Source organism: Eucyclogobius newberryi, unplaced genomic scaffold (genome assembly GCF_026437365.1).
Source record: "Eucyclogobius newberryi isolate DKJ021-1_F unplaced genomic scaffold, fEucNew1.0.hap1 SCAF_6, whole genome shotgun sequence".
In the NCBI taxonomy this organism is placed as follows: domain Eukaryota; kingdom Metazoa; phylum Chordata; class Actinopteri; order Gobiiformes; family Gobiidae; genus Eucyclogobius; species Eucyclogobius newberryi.
In genome coordinates this window covers 16,568,751-16,584,116 of record NW_027316278.1, presented here as the reverse complement: position 1 = coordinate 16,584,116, position 15,366 = coordinate 16,568,751, and the positions used below count along the sequence as shown (strand labels likewise).

At 40.7% G+C, this 15,366-nt stretch overlaps 1 protein-coding gene across 3 annotated transcripts in view; it reads right to left on the bottom strand.

The window, feature by feature from the left end:
• The window catches only part of LOC140347539 (tetratricopeptide repeat protein 28-like), a 151,220-nt gene that overhangs the window by 87,521 nt on the left and 48,333 nt on the right, over positions 1 to 15,366 (bottom strand). The gene's annotated exons all lie outside the window — the stretch shown is intronic.

Here is a 15,366-nt window from a genome sequence, read left to right as displayed (position 1 = left end):
CCTCTCGTGTCTACTCTCTAATTTACTACTAAACAAATTATAAAGAGTAAAGGTTTCTAAACAGATTGCTTTCTAAGGAAAACTCAGATAGGCAAATGTGGAAAAAAAACAACAATGACAAGCAAAGCCAAAAGCGGACTAACTATTTCTGTGGGTTTAATCTTCCTTTTTATATATAAATACACTGTTTCCTAGTATTTAGCTGTATGAAAAAATGCTGTTATAGTCTTATCGTGAGTCAGATATATGGTCAGATCATAGCGACACTGAAAAGTCCTTGCTGTCCCTTTCAGTCGACTAATCGATCTGCAGTGCAAGAATTTCTTTAGTCGACTACAGCCCTATTGTTTTGAGAATCGTCTCAATCCTAATAGTAAATGATTCCACATTTTCAGACAAAGGCATAACAGAGATCATTCAATTGTATGTGTGAAATAGCATCCCCAATTTCCAGAAGGGAAAAATGACCTCAATTAGAGATGCATGTGTCTGTGAACAGGAAGGACACGTCTAAATATAACCTCACACCAGCTTGGGTCCACCACCAGTTGTAGTCCCAGTCCGGCTCTAGTCACTATCAGAAAGACAGCTGGCACTCACTCATGTTCCCACACTGTGAACCGAGTCCCACTGCACCTAGCAGTGTCAAACACCCCATTCAAGCGGGCCTAAATATTTAAACAGTACATGTAGAAGGCAATCTCCTACAACCACTTGCATAAAAGATTTAATACCCCACTGACATGATATCCAGTCAGCAGAGAGTTAGTCAGGAGATGAGGAACTGCAGTTCCTCATCTTGTGCATTCACGGCTAAACACTACAAGGAGAACTGTGGAGACAAAGATACGCTTGCAACTCAGCCAAGCGTAGGTCAAAGTCAAGAGCAAGGCTGAAATGCACAGGACAAGGTAAATATCTATACAAACATTTATCATGGCCCAGAAGTGGAGCAGGGAGGAAGAGGCTTGTGAATCCCATCAGTCATGGCTTTGGAGACTAAGGTTAAAACTACGCCAGTGCCTTTTCTGCTGGAGCGAGCAAGGAAACCAAGGACAGAGAGCTATCTCTAATGGCTTTAACGTTAAACAAATAATTTACAGTGCTTAAATGGACTTGAACGGAGAATAACAGGGCGTTCTGATAAGTTATATGCGTAGTGTTTTGTGATTCTGCTGTTGTGACACTGTGAGGCTGTTGGGTTTGCAGTTAATGGGAGAGTGCAGTGGACACAAATGGGGGCAGTGCATATACAGTCCATTCTATAGAAAGGAGTGTGATACAGATGCGGATACATGAGGTGACCCGCACAGTGACAGGGTGGGACGTGACTTGATTAAGAATGCTGTAAGAGTGATAAAGTACCACCTAAATCCACCCACATCCCGTGACCCTGCAATAAGTCAAACACCAACGACAAGCCCATGAACCATAAATAATCCTGTCGTAACTTAGATTGGAGCAGCCCTTTCTTGGCCCAAGTTTAGATTTATTTTTCTCATGGGTAAAAGTAGAAAACAGGTTTTCTGGACAGAGCACAACGAAGTGAGTTTAACCACAACAAGTGTTGACGACAAACACAGATGCTCATTTGGATGACATTCCGCCAAATCACAACCCCTTATTACAATCGCCTCCTTGCCTCAACTCGTGTAATCAACCAATACAACAAATCACGTGAGGTTACCAGAGCAGGTGCCCGCTGCAGAGCCCCTTGGCTCCGAAGCCAATATTCTTCACTAATTTGAATAAAAAAATCTGCAAACATTTGCTGGACCATTCAGGCTAATGTCCAATCTGTTGCTCTCTGACACAGTGCCACCATGCATCTCATTTCCATTCCTGAGGCGTTACTACCAACCTGCCAACACTTTAGTGTCGTGTGGCGGCACTACAGAGAGGGGAAAGCAAAGAGAGGCAAGCAAGCAAGGAAAATATGCTTTTTTTATATGTGCATGATGTGTAACCATTTGAACAAACTAGAAAACGCCGACTGCAGATGTTTTGTGTTATGATAGAGAGGATGGAAAGGGGGAGTTTGTGTAAAAGTCATGATGAAGATTCTTAATGCCTTTAACACAACTGTTTACTGGCGTGGCTGGTGATCTTAATATATAAAAAGAAGACTGCAGGATAATTTAAATGCAATATTTACACATAATTTCCAATGTCTACTATTTAACGTTTTTTTCAAAACTGTAGAGGGAAATCCCTTAGCACAGCACTCTTAAAGTTCATTTTTAACTCTGGTGCATTTTAAAAGTCTGCACTGACTTTTCACGCGCACCAATGGTAGATAAGACATGAAACGGCAGGATAAACTCATTGGAAAGAGACATAAATGGAAAACGCGGATGGAAGAACATGGCCCCATGACGATTTACCACTTCACTTTCATGTAAAGCAAGATTTTCCTCTCAATTTCCCCTTCTTATTTAACTATCGTCCTGGAGATAAGATCTGTCTCTTTCTCTGCTCCAACACCATGATGAGGGTTGCATAAAATTTGCTTTTTGATAGAGAGGAGCATGTCCGGGGGCCCATGTTTCCAAAGAGGCTTCTTCTTGGCACGCGCGGCTCATGCCCCACACCCCCCAGTCACAACACCAGATCAGATAGAAACGTGACGAGCTTGTTTAAAATAGGCCCCCATAGACATTCTTCAGAAGATTTGAACAAGCAGCACAAAAAAACACAAGGCAGAAAACTTCAAATATGTCACAGCTTCGACTGCAGCAGCAAGTCTCAAACGATGGTCCAGTGGTAGTCAGGAGTGAATATCTGAAAATGAACAATTAAATACTTGGAATGAATGATATATTGTGGTTAAATACTAATAGAATATGGAAATGTGAGTGCGTGTGTGAATCTAAAAAATGTGGGTTATGTAAAGCACTATGAGCACCAATAAAAGATTTCAATAAATAAATGTAGGATACAGAAAAAATAAAGACTATAAATATACACCTAAACAGATTGATTCAGCAACATTGGACAACATTGTCTCTGGCTGTGAAACTGAATCAGCTGGGACTCTGAGGTTACATTACAGGCTAGACTTTAACAGGGAGAGCAAGCATGGGCAAGGGCATCTTTGGGTCAGCTTCAGTGGCAGAGCATGAACTCCTGTAACTTGTGCCACAGAATTAAGTAATTCATGAATTCCGTAACTTGTATCCAAACATTGGGTTAGATCTGACTTTGAAAGCCAATTCATTGCTTAGGAATCTTACAACTTAGATATTAGGAATGTACATAACCAGTTTATTAGAAACGGAGAAAAGAGAAAAATACAGAAAGGTGAAGCTGTCATGCGTTGCCCTTCATGCGGTGAAATCAGACAGGTCTAAGTCTTGAATGCTTCATCTACTTTCTGCTTTCCCAGTCCAATTACAAGTGGCCCCTCCAACCAGAGCCCTCTGCGCGCTCCACACTCTCGCGGCCTGTCAGACTCTGATATGGCGGGGCAGTGCAATATTGAAGGTCAGTCAGTCGGCACACTTAACCTCATTTCCCCAACACTTGAGCGCTTTCTCTGAAGAGCCTTTGATTGGTGTCCATTTGAAAAGCAGGCTATGGCTTTGACTGCCCGGGTAGTGTGCTTGGGTCAGAAGGATCAGAGTCTTTTTATACACCCCTGGTTATAAAGGGTTTCAATTAAGCAATGGGGGTAAAATGTGAGAAGTAATCTCGGCTAGAGCACGCGAATGAGTCATGCAATATTCATGTACACAAACTAATGAAAGCCTAGATTAGCCCACATATTTACAAGGGGTCAAGTGGTGTCGCCCACATATTAAAAGGGCTAGGACTGGGAGATTGGGGGCTGTATGATGTATTAGAACTCATGCAATATGCACTCTGCAAATGTTATGCTTTCATGAGGGCAGTGATTTAGTTTGAGGTGGCATAAGGGCTTTACACAGGATGCTCTACCACACATCGATCAGTTTATCTGGACTAGATTAGATTAGCCTTTATTGTCTCTTTATGGGGAAACTTGAGTTGGACAGGCAATGGGCAAAAAGACACACAAAACCAACAATAGACAGTTCAATCGCCACATTTACAATACCGAGTACATTCAACAGCCAGCCGTCGCAGTTACCATGCAAACTTGACAAAATCCAATGAGATACAATTTCCCTCGCCATTTGACGAGTGTCTATACCCCGTTTCTCCCCCACTCACGCTGCCACTGTCCTGTCAAGTAAAGCCTTAGGGCAAAAAAAAAATATTAAAAAGAAGAAGAGATTGACATAAGGACAGTGGAATCTTCAGTCTATTCAATTTTCAGGTTGTCACCGTGTATTGTTTGCTAGACGGCGACAACTCAAACTCCATCTGCAGAATGTGAGGGTCAGCTGCCATTTTCTGACCCTGCTTCACAACTGTCTCCTCAAACGTTTCCTGCAGTGTTTAGGGGCCAAGTAATCTTCACTGCTTTATAAACCAAATTTAGGATTTGTGCTTTTAGTTGAACTGTCGGATTAATATAGCATATTTTGTCAACTTCATGTAGCCCCAGTCTTCATTCGTTTTTGCACAGATATGGTCCACCCAATAAAACTGGGCCAAAGTAAATCCCCAGGTGGTATGTGCTCTCGACTATGATCCCCAACTCCTTTTGGATCAAAAATAACCTCTTTAGTTTTTGTCAGGTTGAAAATCAGATTGTCCTTCTCTCTCCACTCTGTCATGTGTTGAAATTCCGATTTGTTGGTGTTAAAGCCCGTTTCTTGTGTACCATAAGTAGACCAAGTATGATTGTGTCATCTGAAAATGTAAGAATGTAGTTGTTGGAATGAATGCTCCAATAGTCATCGTCGTAAAGCGTAAAATAGGATGGAAGGTGGTGACTAATGATTTTGGACTGGCAAAAAGTTGTTGTTGTTGTTGTGTTTTATCTAGAGCTGGGAAATTAATCCAATATTAATTGATACATATTTCAAATATCAATTATTTTGTGTTTTTTAATTGAGAGGCCTACAGCCAGCCCATCCTGGATCAGTTTAAACATGTTGTTTGGAGAAGAGTTTAAATCATTTTGTGTGCGTGAGGTTTATCTATCTGCCACAGTTCATAGCAATGATATGAAAAGTCCATTTGTTTTAAAGGAAAGCATAACATTTAATTTAAAATATAGATATCAACATGAAAAAATAATCTTGATTAATATGAAAACTTTTAATTACTGTTAAGATAGTGAGCATATTGGGTTATAGAATAAGAAACCAGGGCAATGATGTAAAAAAAAAGAATAAATGAAGAAAAATGGAGGGGTCAATGGGACATCTCAAAGACCTTGAACAAAGAGGAAATGGGATCACAAGATAAAGCAAAGCAAGTGGAGGTAGCACTTCTCCAAAGAGATTAGGGATCATCTGCATTTTGGCTTTTCATTCATCTTGCCATAATCATTTCTCACTAAAGGGCTCAGACAGCGCCCCCGCCCAAATGGCAGCAATCTGAATGAGTGATCTTGACAAATTGGGCTGCTCGGGAGGAGAAGGTGCTCCTTTGACTGAGTAGATGGCTGAGGACGCTGGGCTGTCTCGTGCAGGACAGAGATATAACTGTAATTGGCTTCTTTCCCTAATCTTCCTGCGCTAAAACTGGAAGGGAAATGGGATGAGCCATTCAGAAGTGCTGCACCAGCAAAAATGGCTTCAGAGTGTTGCTTAAAAATGTATCCGCTGTACTATAGTGAACAGTGTATTAAAAAACGAAAATGCAATATGTGTAATAACTGTGTTACGATAACATTAAAGGGCCTATACCCGCTTTTTCCATGTAATAAAGTAAACCTTGTTTTGCCTCAGTACATATAAAAAACAGCTCTTGTGGTCAGAAATAAAACTACTGTGGGCTGTCTGCATCTATTTGTAAAGTGTTTTATCGGCAAGCTAGTTGTTGTCTTCCATCTAAAATAAGTTAAATAAGTGATATTTAAGTAAAAATATGAGACGCATTTTTTCTCCTTTGAAAAGCTTCTGAAAATTTAACATTTACTTCTTATAGTTGATAAAGCAACAGAATTATGACAGTTATCCGTATCATTATTATTGTTGTCCCAAATAGCATGTTTTCTGCTGATATTGTGCAGTTTTGTTTTGAACAGCGCAGTATTGTGAAAGTAATTCTTAGTAGGTCACTAAAGACTTTAGAGACTTCAAAGCTGGATTAATGTGTGGCTGGACATACCAATTCCACACTGGCTAACTTCTTTCCAAGCATTACCATTATATGTCACACAAGAAGCTAATCGCGGCTTTAGTTTGAAAATATCCTTTGACCTTTTGGAGAGGTCTCAGAATTAATTTAATGCTCCACGGATATCTAATTTTATGCTTTTATGGATTTACACATTCACACTTTAATGGGAATCGTTCTCTCCGCTTAGAAATGTTTGACACAGTTAAATGTTAACTGCTGGTTTTATTTAATTTTCTGCCAAGCCTGTCTATGGTGCTTGTACATACGTTGATGAATGTATAAACTACATTATTCTTTCATTCCAAGGCTATTCTATCAATGCGCTGGGTTCCTCTGTTTTCGTCTCCATACCTGCTTCAGAATTCAACTTTGTAATGTGAGAAATGGGCCAATTTACCGCTAAGGGGTGTTTCCAGCTACGAGATGTGCACACAAAAAGATGGATACAGTGGATATGCAGAGCTAGATGGCGTTTGAATTCACACAGAAAGAAAAGCGGCGAGAGAAAAAAGAGGAGGTGCCGGCGCTAATATGAGTGTCATCTTGGAGGAGAGACAGAAGTGCTTGATTTGCAGTTTTGGCCTTTATAACTTCTCATGCACAAAGAGACTTGAGTTTGAGACGCAGCTCTTGATCTTTCCAATCAGCTGCCACGACAAGAGCTACTCAGATATTCAACAAGCAGAAACAAAAGCGGTTGTCAGCCCCGAGTTCTCCAAGTTCTCCAGAGTCTGAGAAGTTTTAGAAAAGTTGGAAAAACACAGAGTGAGGCCCAGATATACATGGTCCTCAATATTGGGGTGAAATAATGAAGTGTGTTATTTCCAGGTTCCTTTTTTATTTTCTGTATGAACAAATAAGGAATCGAATGCAATAATTAACACCTTTTTAAAAATGAATTAATTGTGTTTACCTTTCGGGAACATTTCAAGCCCTCTTACTAACAGAAACCTTGCCTCAGTTTTGTTCTGTAAGTAAGGAAGCTGTTATCACATACAGTTGTAGAGACAGCACAGCTGTTGACAGGTTCAGAGTGCAGCTTTAAGGGGATCACAGTTAAACGAGGGCTGGGCAAATGGCAGGAGAATAATTTATCCATTTATACTTTCACCCTACCTCTGGGACCAGTTACATTTTCATTTGTGAGGAGCAAGAAAACACCATCAGTAATGAGATTACACATAACCAGTTAGAAACAGAAAAGAAAACTGAATTAATTACCTCAAGTCATATTCTAATCAGGATTCTCCACTTCCCTTTTCTAAAATTTAGATGTGGATCCTCTCAAATCCACAGGGATTCTCCATCACACAGCCTCTCAAACAAGATCATCTGATGCTAATTTTCCAAACAGGAAGCCACTTAAAGATGCACCCTGATTGAGTCAACTTAGCGCATCAATGCCTAATGAGAAAATTGCTCCAAATTCATATTGAATGAAAGGTATAGATTGAGGAGCCATTGTTTGACATACGTTTCCTGAGATGAGTTCCTGCTTGAAGGACCAGTTTCCGTCAGAGACAAGGACAGGGAATTAAATGAGCCTCCTTTTATAAGAGGGGCGAGAGGGTGCCAATGCAGTCAAAGGGTGTTACAGCCACGCTTGCATCTCCATTATCTGTCAGCCTGCCAGTCCATCTGTTTGTCTGTCACAGCACTCACACGATGACAAACTGCACTCAAAGGGAACATGTGTCAGATGTACAGGAAAAGATGAGAATAACACATTAGTGAATGGTTTCACCGGTTACTCGTCCCATTTCAATTAGCGCTTACACAAGAAAAGCCAAGTATTTTCAAAGACCTCTTTCAGACAGACATCAGATCGACAGCTCAGTCATGCAGCCTTTACATTTGTCTCTCATTCTATTGGTCTCACAGGCAGAATATATTTGTTGGCAGAATATTTCTTTGTGTGATGTATTTCTTCGGTGCTCTCAAAAGCTGGCAATTTAACATCACATATAGTGCATCATAAATTCCTCAACAGAGTATATTACTACAATGTAATAACATCACAAAAGAAAAGACAAATGTTCCTTAAAAGCAGGTCTCATAAGATATTCAGGAGTATTTTGCGCGGTGGTATTCTTAGCAGTGTGCAGCAGCCAGCCTCTCCTCAGGGCGTGCCCATATAAGTGTGCCACAGAGCCACCATCACAGCAGCTGCACCTGCTCTGCCTCAGGCCCCAGCAGCATCCACAAAAGGCACAGCCGACAGAGAGGGACCATGCAGACCCGGCTCTCACACTAGAAATGCTGTCGGAATACAGTTTTGCTCGAATCAAACCAACTATTTTTATATATTGTGATTTGTGAATATTATCACAACAAATACATTTATGAGCTGATAGAGACTGGGTATTTGCACACTGCAGCATAACTAAGTATATCCCCCAGATGTAGAACAGAAAATACACCTGAGGGCATCCAAATAAGTCAATATGTAAGCATCTTTCTTTCGTTACTCCTTCTTGAAGCAAGTCAAAGATGGAGCTGTGTGCAATGACAGTCACACTGAAAGATATTACCTGACTGCACAGTTAGGTTACATTAATACCCCAGAGGCAATGTAGTAAAACAGAGCACTGACCAGCAGCAACAAATAAAAAGCAGTCAGTCTGAAAAAGTCTCATTCATTATGACACAAGCCAGTGCAGAGTTAGACTGGACCTAATGGGGCTTCGACAGCAAGAGCCAGCCCAGTTAGGCAGCTCTACACCTGGCACTGAGGCTGGACACTGACACACACACACACACACACACACACAAGTACTGGTCTTTGGTTTCAATCAGTAATTATCTATTTATTTTATATCAAAATAGCCGGTCAATGTCCTGAAGAGTTTTGTTGTCGTAAACAAAGTAGCAAACATTGCAATAAAACCCATTCACCAAGCGTGATTTCATGATGCAGAACATACAAACAGGTGGTTAGGGGACAAAACCTGTTTATACAGCAATAAACGCTGGCATTTGCTGAAATAATGGCGCATCACACATGTAGACATTGTGCAGCGTCTGGCAAAGCTGTGCTCGGTGTTATGGGGTTTATTTAAACAGCTCGGGGGCTGCTGATGCTTGTAATTTCACAGTGTAACCAGAGCACTCTTCAGGTGCTCAACAATATGCTCTCTAATACGACCTCTGACCCCAGTGTGAATATAAATCAAGACGGTGAATAGAGGAGGTGATATAAGCTTTAAACCTGCATGCTTCAAACGGCGACAGTGTAATCCTTTAAGTGCATGTCAGATTAGACTACATAGTTTATTATATAATTTATTCATAACAAATAATGATACCCCATAACCCCATGATTTTGGAAAATTCTAATTTATATTGTTCCTGCATTTTTGTGGTCGCTTATTGATGACATCACAGAGGGATTCAGTTTTACAACTCAGCTCTACTGTAATTCTCAACTTTTATTTTGAAATTTTTTTCCTGACAAACAGCAATTAGTCTGAAACTATGAAAAATATTCACTACAGGTTCAATTCCACCAAACTAAGTAATAAGTAGAAACACATGGGAACCTGACACACAAGAAGATTCATTAATTTCTTTAATGGTATTTTGTTAATGGTAACTATTTTTTTCCCATTTTGTATATTCTATTTATATATTGAACGTACAACTTTATAACAGAAATGAGTCCGTTCATATCAGCGTAATTCAAAAGTCAGTACAGATCCGTAGACGTAAGTTAAATGAGAAACCGTGTCACCTTGAATGCAAGACTTTAAAGATTCTTTAATGTGTTTCTTAATAAAAGTAGTGCTTTGATTGAAAGAATGATGAGTAGACCATTATAATAATATTATAATGGTTAAAAAGCACCAAAAGTCAAGGACAGAACTGACATAATACTTAACATTCACATTTACATTTACAGACTGGACAAAATGGGACTTTTAAGTTAAAAGTAGGAATGTTGGAGGTTTTGAAAAAAAAATCTCTACATTCTGCAGCAATATTTTTTGTGTTTCCATGTTTTCTTTAATAACCTAGAATAATTATAAAAATAAATAAATACATTTTAAAACACTTTTAAAATAAGTCATTGTAATATAGTGATGGAAACTTTCAAAAGAACAGAATACATATATAAACGATGCACAGTGGTTTGTGTGTAAGCTTTATTAGCATCTGTGTTATTGGTTAAATATATGAAGCTAATCATTTGCGAGTGTGCACATTGGGGGTGGGCCATGGCTCCTCATTACTGAATCTATCTGCAAATGCCTGTCAGTCACCACCTGTGTGTATGCCTTATTAAGGAAGACAAATCAGAATTCTCCCATAGGACACAAGCCACCGGAGGAGTTGAGAGCTCTTTCTGGCCCACATTTCTGTAAACAAGCTCATATTTATACATCTTAACTTACGAGAAGGAAACGCAGATAAACAAACCTCGATGCCGGGGAAAAGCACTGCTGCTTCCTTCCTGCTCAACTTTACAGTCAACTGTGAAACTGGTTTGGAACTGCTCTCTACATAAAGCACTGGAAGGAACGCATGGCAAAATACGGCTGCAGGGGTGAACAAAAAGAGAAGGGGAACTAAAAAAAAAAAATAATGAATGTGCTCTGGGCATGCACGCTGCTGTGACCCCTGCACCACAAATTATAACCAGTTCTGTTACGTTCATCAACAAAACAACGCGGAAACATATTGCCGCAGTAATTATCAATAATCTCCTCAAGTGCTGGATGATGACCACTTATAGGAGCCAAAACCCTCAATCCAAGAAATAGAATGTGTGGCCCTGGCTTCATGAAGGCTGCAGCTAAGCCTCGGACACACTCCTGGAAAATTGAGCCTTCAAAGACAGGCTTATGAATCCCATCTCTGACAAAAGGCGCGATGGAATTAGTGGGATTTAGGGGCATCACTACGAGGCAGCCTGGTATTAGTGCTGCTCTTCACACGTCTACAGCCAGACTGGATCGCAAGCCTTCTTCTTAGAGAACAAAATGTCACAACAAGCAGTGCATAGGAGACAGCTGCAGAGCCTGGAGACAGCACAATGTCTATGTCTGGCCCATTGGAAGAGGTCCAATGGGGAGTTATGAAGGAATGCTGGAATTTGAGCTTTGGCAGCCGAACATGATAAATGTTGTAAAACGGAGCAACTATGCATGTTTGGAGCAGTTATGTCTGGTGGCATTGACAAACATGATTGGAAACATCTTTAGCCTAGTAAAGTTTGACTCTTCCTTTACTTGCATGGCTGAGTACATAATAAAACAGCTTAGCCACTGAAAAGAAAGAAAAGAACGAGAGCGGTTTAAGTCGGTTCCGCCTCGTGGCACAAGGAAATGTCTATTTATTGACGTGGTCTATCAAGTCCGGTTCACTTTATATATCCCAGCTGAGGTATCCACAGCCAGGCACCCACCGTGTCCAGAGAGCTGCAACCCAAACCCCTGGAGCAATGACCCCAATAAACCTAATCCCACGTCCGTAATGCCAACATAGCAGGGAAAGGGAAAGTTGTGCCAAATCAGAAAAAAGTGTCCAGAGAATTGAAGGGAAAAGATTACAAATGGACAATTGCACACGCCAATCAATCTTTACATTTCCCACTTGTCACCAGAAAAATCCATGTGGCCTCTCTCAGCGCCATGAGCGGGTCCCAGAGCGCAGCTGTAATGTGGAGGCCGGCTCACGCACCATTGTTTCTGCTGTTGTATTTTGATACGGCGTCTCAGGAGGACCAGAACACGTGCCCCTGTGACACTATAAGAGCAGGGAAGGCCTCGCTCACTTTGGCTCCTCCATCTTTGTCCAGGCTCCCCCAGTGGACGGCAATGGACTGGGTTAACACTGCATAGAAAGCGCATATTGCTGAGTTGTGGTTCCCTGCTATACCGATAATGTCCCCGGCTGCCTTCTCGTCAGCCCCAGGAGGACGGTCCGGCGGACGGGTGAAGCGAACACATCCTGTTCCGCTCAGCACGCTGCGCCGTAAATACAGCGCCGCACCAGGAACAGCAGGTGCTATCAGCCACTATCATTAATTATCCTCACTGCATCACTCTGGGGCCTCTCACTCCAAACCTCCACATCTCTATCTCTGCACCATCTTCTCCCTCTGCAGTCAGCCTCCCCCACTGCCTCCCAAATTCTAGCCATTTATTTTACATTGGCAGACACCATTATGGAAATTCCAATACTGCTATTTTTTGCAAATTTATTTTTCTAAATGGCAGCGCGCTATAGCTGATGTGCACATGAATAAAAGTATGTGACAGCATGTTGAATTATTACAAACCAGAACTTAAACTAATGCGCCGCTATAACAAAGCTAAACTGACACAATTAAAGAAATCACAGCAAGAAAATTACTTTTTATTCTGATAGATTGAAGGGAAAAAAAAAAAGTCTACAATCGACACCATTACTCTTGCCAGACTTTTTATATTTCTTGATTCACAAATAAAGCTTATTGGTTTAGTTTGGAAAAATCTCATATCTAATGGTATTTTTTAAAGTATTAAAGTAATTGGATTGAAGAATTATTTTCCCAACGAGATTAAAGGTGGAATGGACGATTTTTTTCAACAATTTTTTTTTTTATCATATTTCCTCGTGGCGTGGATAAATCATTTGTCCTGCCATGTATCAATCATAAAACGCACCTATCGCTCACCTGCAGCCGCGTGCGGTTCGTCCCCACGTTCCCGCGTGCCTAAGCGCATGGATCTATCATAATATAGTTCCCTCAGTGTACGGGGCAAAATGAAGACGGAGAAAGACAGTTCGAGCTGACGCAGAAGTGGACAGAAATCTACGGGAGATGAGAGATGCGATGGGCTCCGTTGCGCTAGTAAACAAACGCACGTGTGTGTTGTATCGGTCCGCACGGGGAATGCGCATGCGCACTTCCGCCTGCCTTCTCAAATCGCCGAAAAATCGTCCATTGTGCCTTTAACAATGAAGGAGAAAACTTAAAAATGAAAGACTGCACTGTTAATATAAGAATCCCACACATTTTAGAAGATGTTGGTAAAGGCGATACATAAAAAAATAAAGATGCAGCTTTTGTAACTGGTAAAACTTTACCATTATATTTTGCATATATAGAATTTGATCGTAATTAAACTTGCATCCATCAATCACTCCTTTTCAACTGCTTTTTTATATTCAAACCTCGCAGATGTTATAGAGACTGCTCAAACTCTGGGGGGAGAGATAGCCCTTTTCTCCACCAAAGAGATTATAAGTAGCACTAAATCAAAAAGGCACAAGAAACTCCCGGCAGTAAAAGCCAATGGAAAGCATCAGAGATATAAAGTGTGGCTGCTGAAAGTGAGGTCTGGTCTTAAGGTAGCCACTGAAAGAAGACATTAGCAGAGTGAAGCATTAATTTAAGAATGTGTATCAACTATAGGTAGTCCAAAAAGACAAGGCTTTGACAAGTAACATTTGTGAAAACCGTGTTGCCACTAGACCAAGGGTGCAACTTTAATTATTAATAGACGGGTCCAACTCCATTCAAACACGACATCTGCACAGTTCACTCATAAACACAATAGACCTTTAATAATTCATTCAACCCTGGCTTACTCACATGAACAAAGACTGACAAAAGACTGAAAGTCAATAAATACTGCCCCTCACAGCATCAGCATCTGAGTTTGAAGGGCTTTTCACAGAGAGCTTACAGTCATGCTTATGTTTTAATAGATTGAGAAATGAATTTACTCAAATATACACTGCCTGCCCCCCCAAAAAAGTCGCCATTTGGATTCAACTGAGCAGTAGGTGGAGCCTCCTACTGGATAACTGCTGCATGGGTGATGATCTTTCAGCTGCAACATGGTATTTAAACCCAACTGATGCAGTGAGCGGCTTCTCATTTCTGAAACAAACATGGGGAAAGACAAATCCCGTGGTCATGGAAAAGATTTCAGTATGTTTAGAAAGGCTAAAGCAATGGCATCAAGCAGAGAAAACATCTGAGGAGAAGCAGAAACTAATGTACTACAGATGTGAACCCCAGGGAGAGTGTTTGTGACGAGCTGGAGAAGGCTTTGTGCAGTGGTCACTCTCTCACATCATCAAGACAAGGTCAACTGGTGAGAAATATGCAACACTGGACGGAAATACAAATCTGAATATTGCAGAAACTATTCCACAGAGAATGTGTGCTGTAATCAAAGCTAAAGACGGTCCTACCAAACATTAGTGCATGTGCCCCTTTTTTCTGTTTCTTGTTTTTGTTTTTACATGCAGTGTATTTGTCTGGATTGACTGGATATCATTGGTTAGAAAATTGGCATTTTATGTTTGTATTTTGTAAAAGTGTTAGTTTTGTGAACTTCAGAGTAAATCAATACAATTCTCACAAGATTTCCATTTGTTTTGCAAGTGGACCAAAGAGCTGGTTTGAAGAGGAGATAATGAAGAACAGAAGTGTTCAAGCACCCTGAACGCCGGCGCCACACACATGAATGCACCAAAACCGGTAATTGCTAATCAACATCACACCAAATAAACCTCATTTTGGATCAATGAGGGTGTCCAGTGCGTTGTCAGGCCGGCTAAAATGCTTTAAGAACTCATTTACACGTGGGGACATGTTGTTTTCTGCTTGAGAAAAGATGACCACAATCATACAATCAATGCTGCAGCGCAGAAGGGTTTTCAGTCCTCAAAAGGGCTTTTCAACGCTGTTTCTCACACACACACACACACACACACACTAAACCACACACTGCTATAACAGACATCAAAGTAAGCAGTTATTTTCCTCTTTACTGTTGAATGACCATTAAAATATTGATATAATTTACTTTCACTTGAAATTCACACATAGCATTGGCAGCAATCATACTTGAACAGTTTTTTTTTATAAGATATCAGTCCATGATTGATGCCACAAACCAGGAGCGCGCTACATTGAGACATGTGACATTAGCTCCAAAGAAATGATCATCACATCCAACACACAAACTATTTAAATCAACCCTGATGGTAAAAGTAGTGCAGTTTTTCACTCATTCTGACACTACTTTACAGTGCGAGCTCAGACCAGCTGTCTTCTTGTCAGACAAGCGCCCCCTGCTGGTAGAAATCCTAAATACAGTCATATTCAAGCTCCTATTTTTTTTTTTTTTCATGGAGCCCAGATGAGTTTCA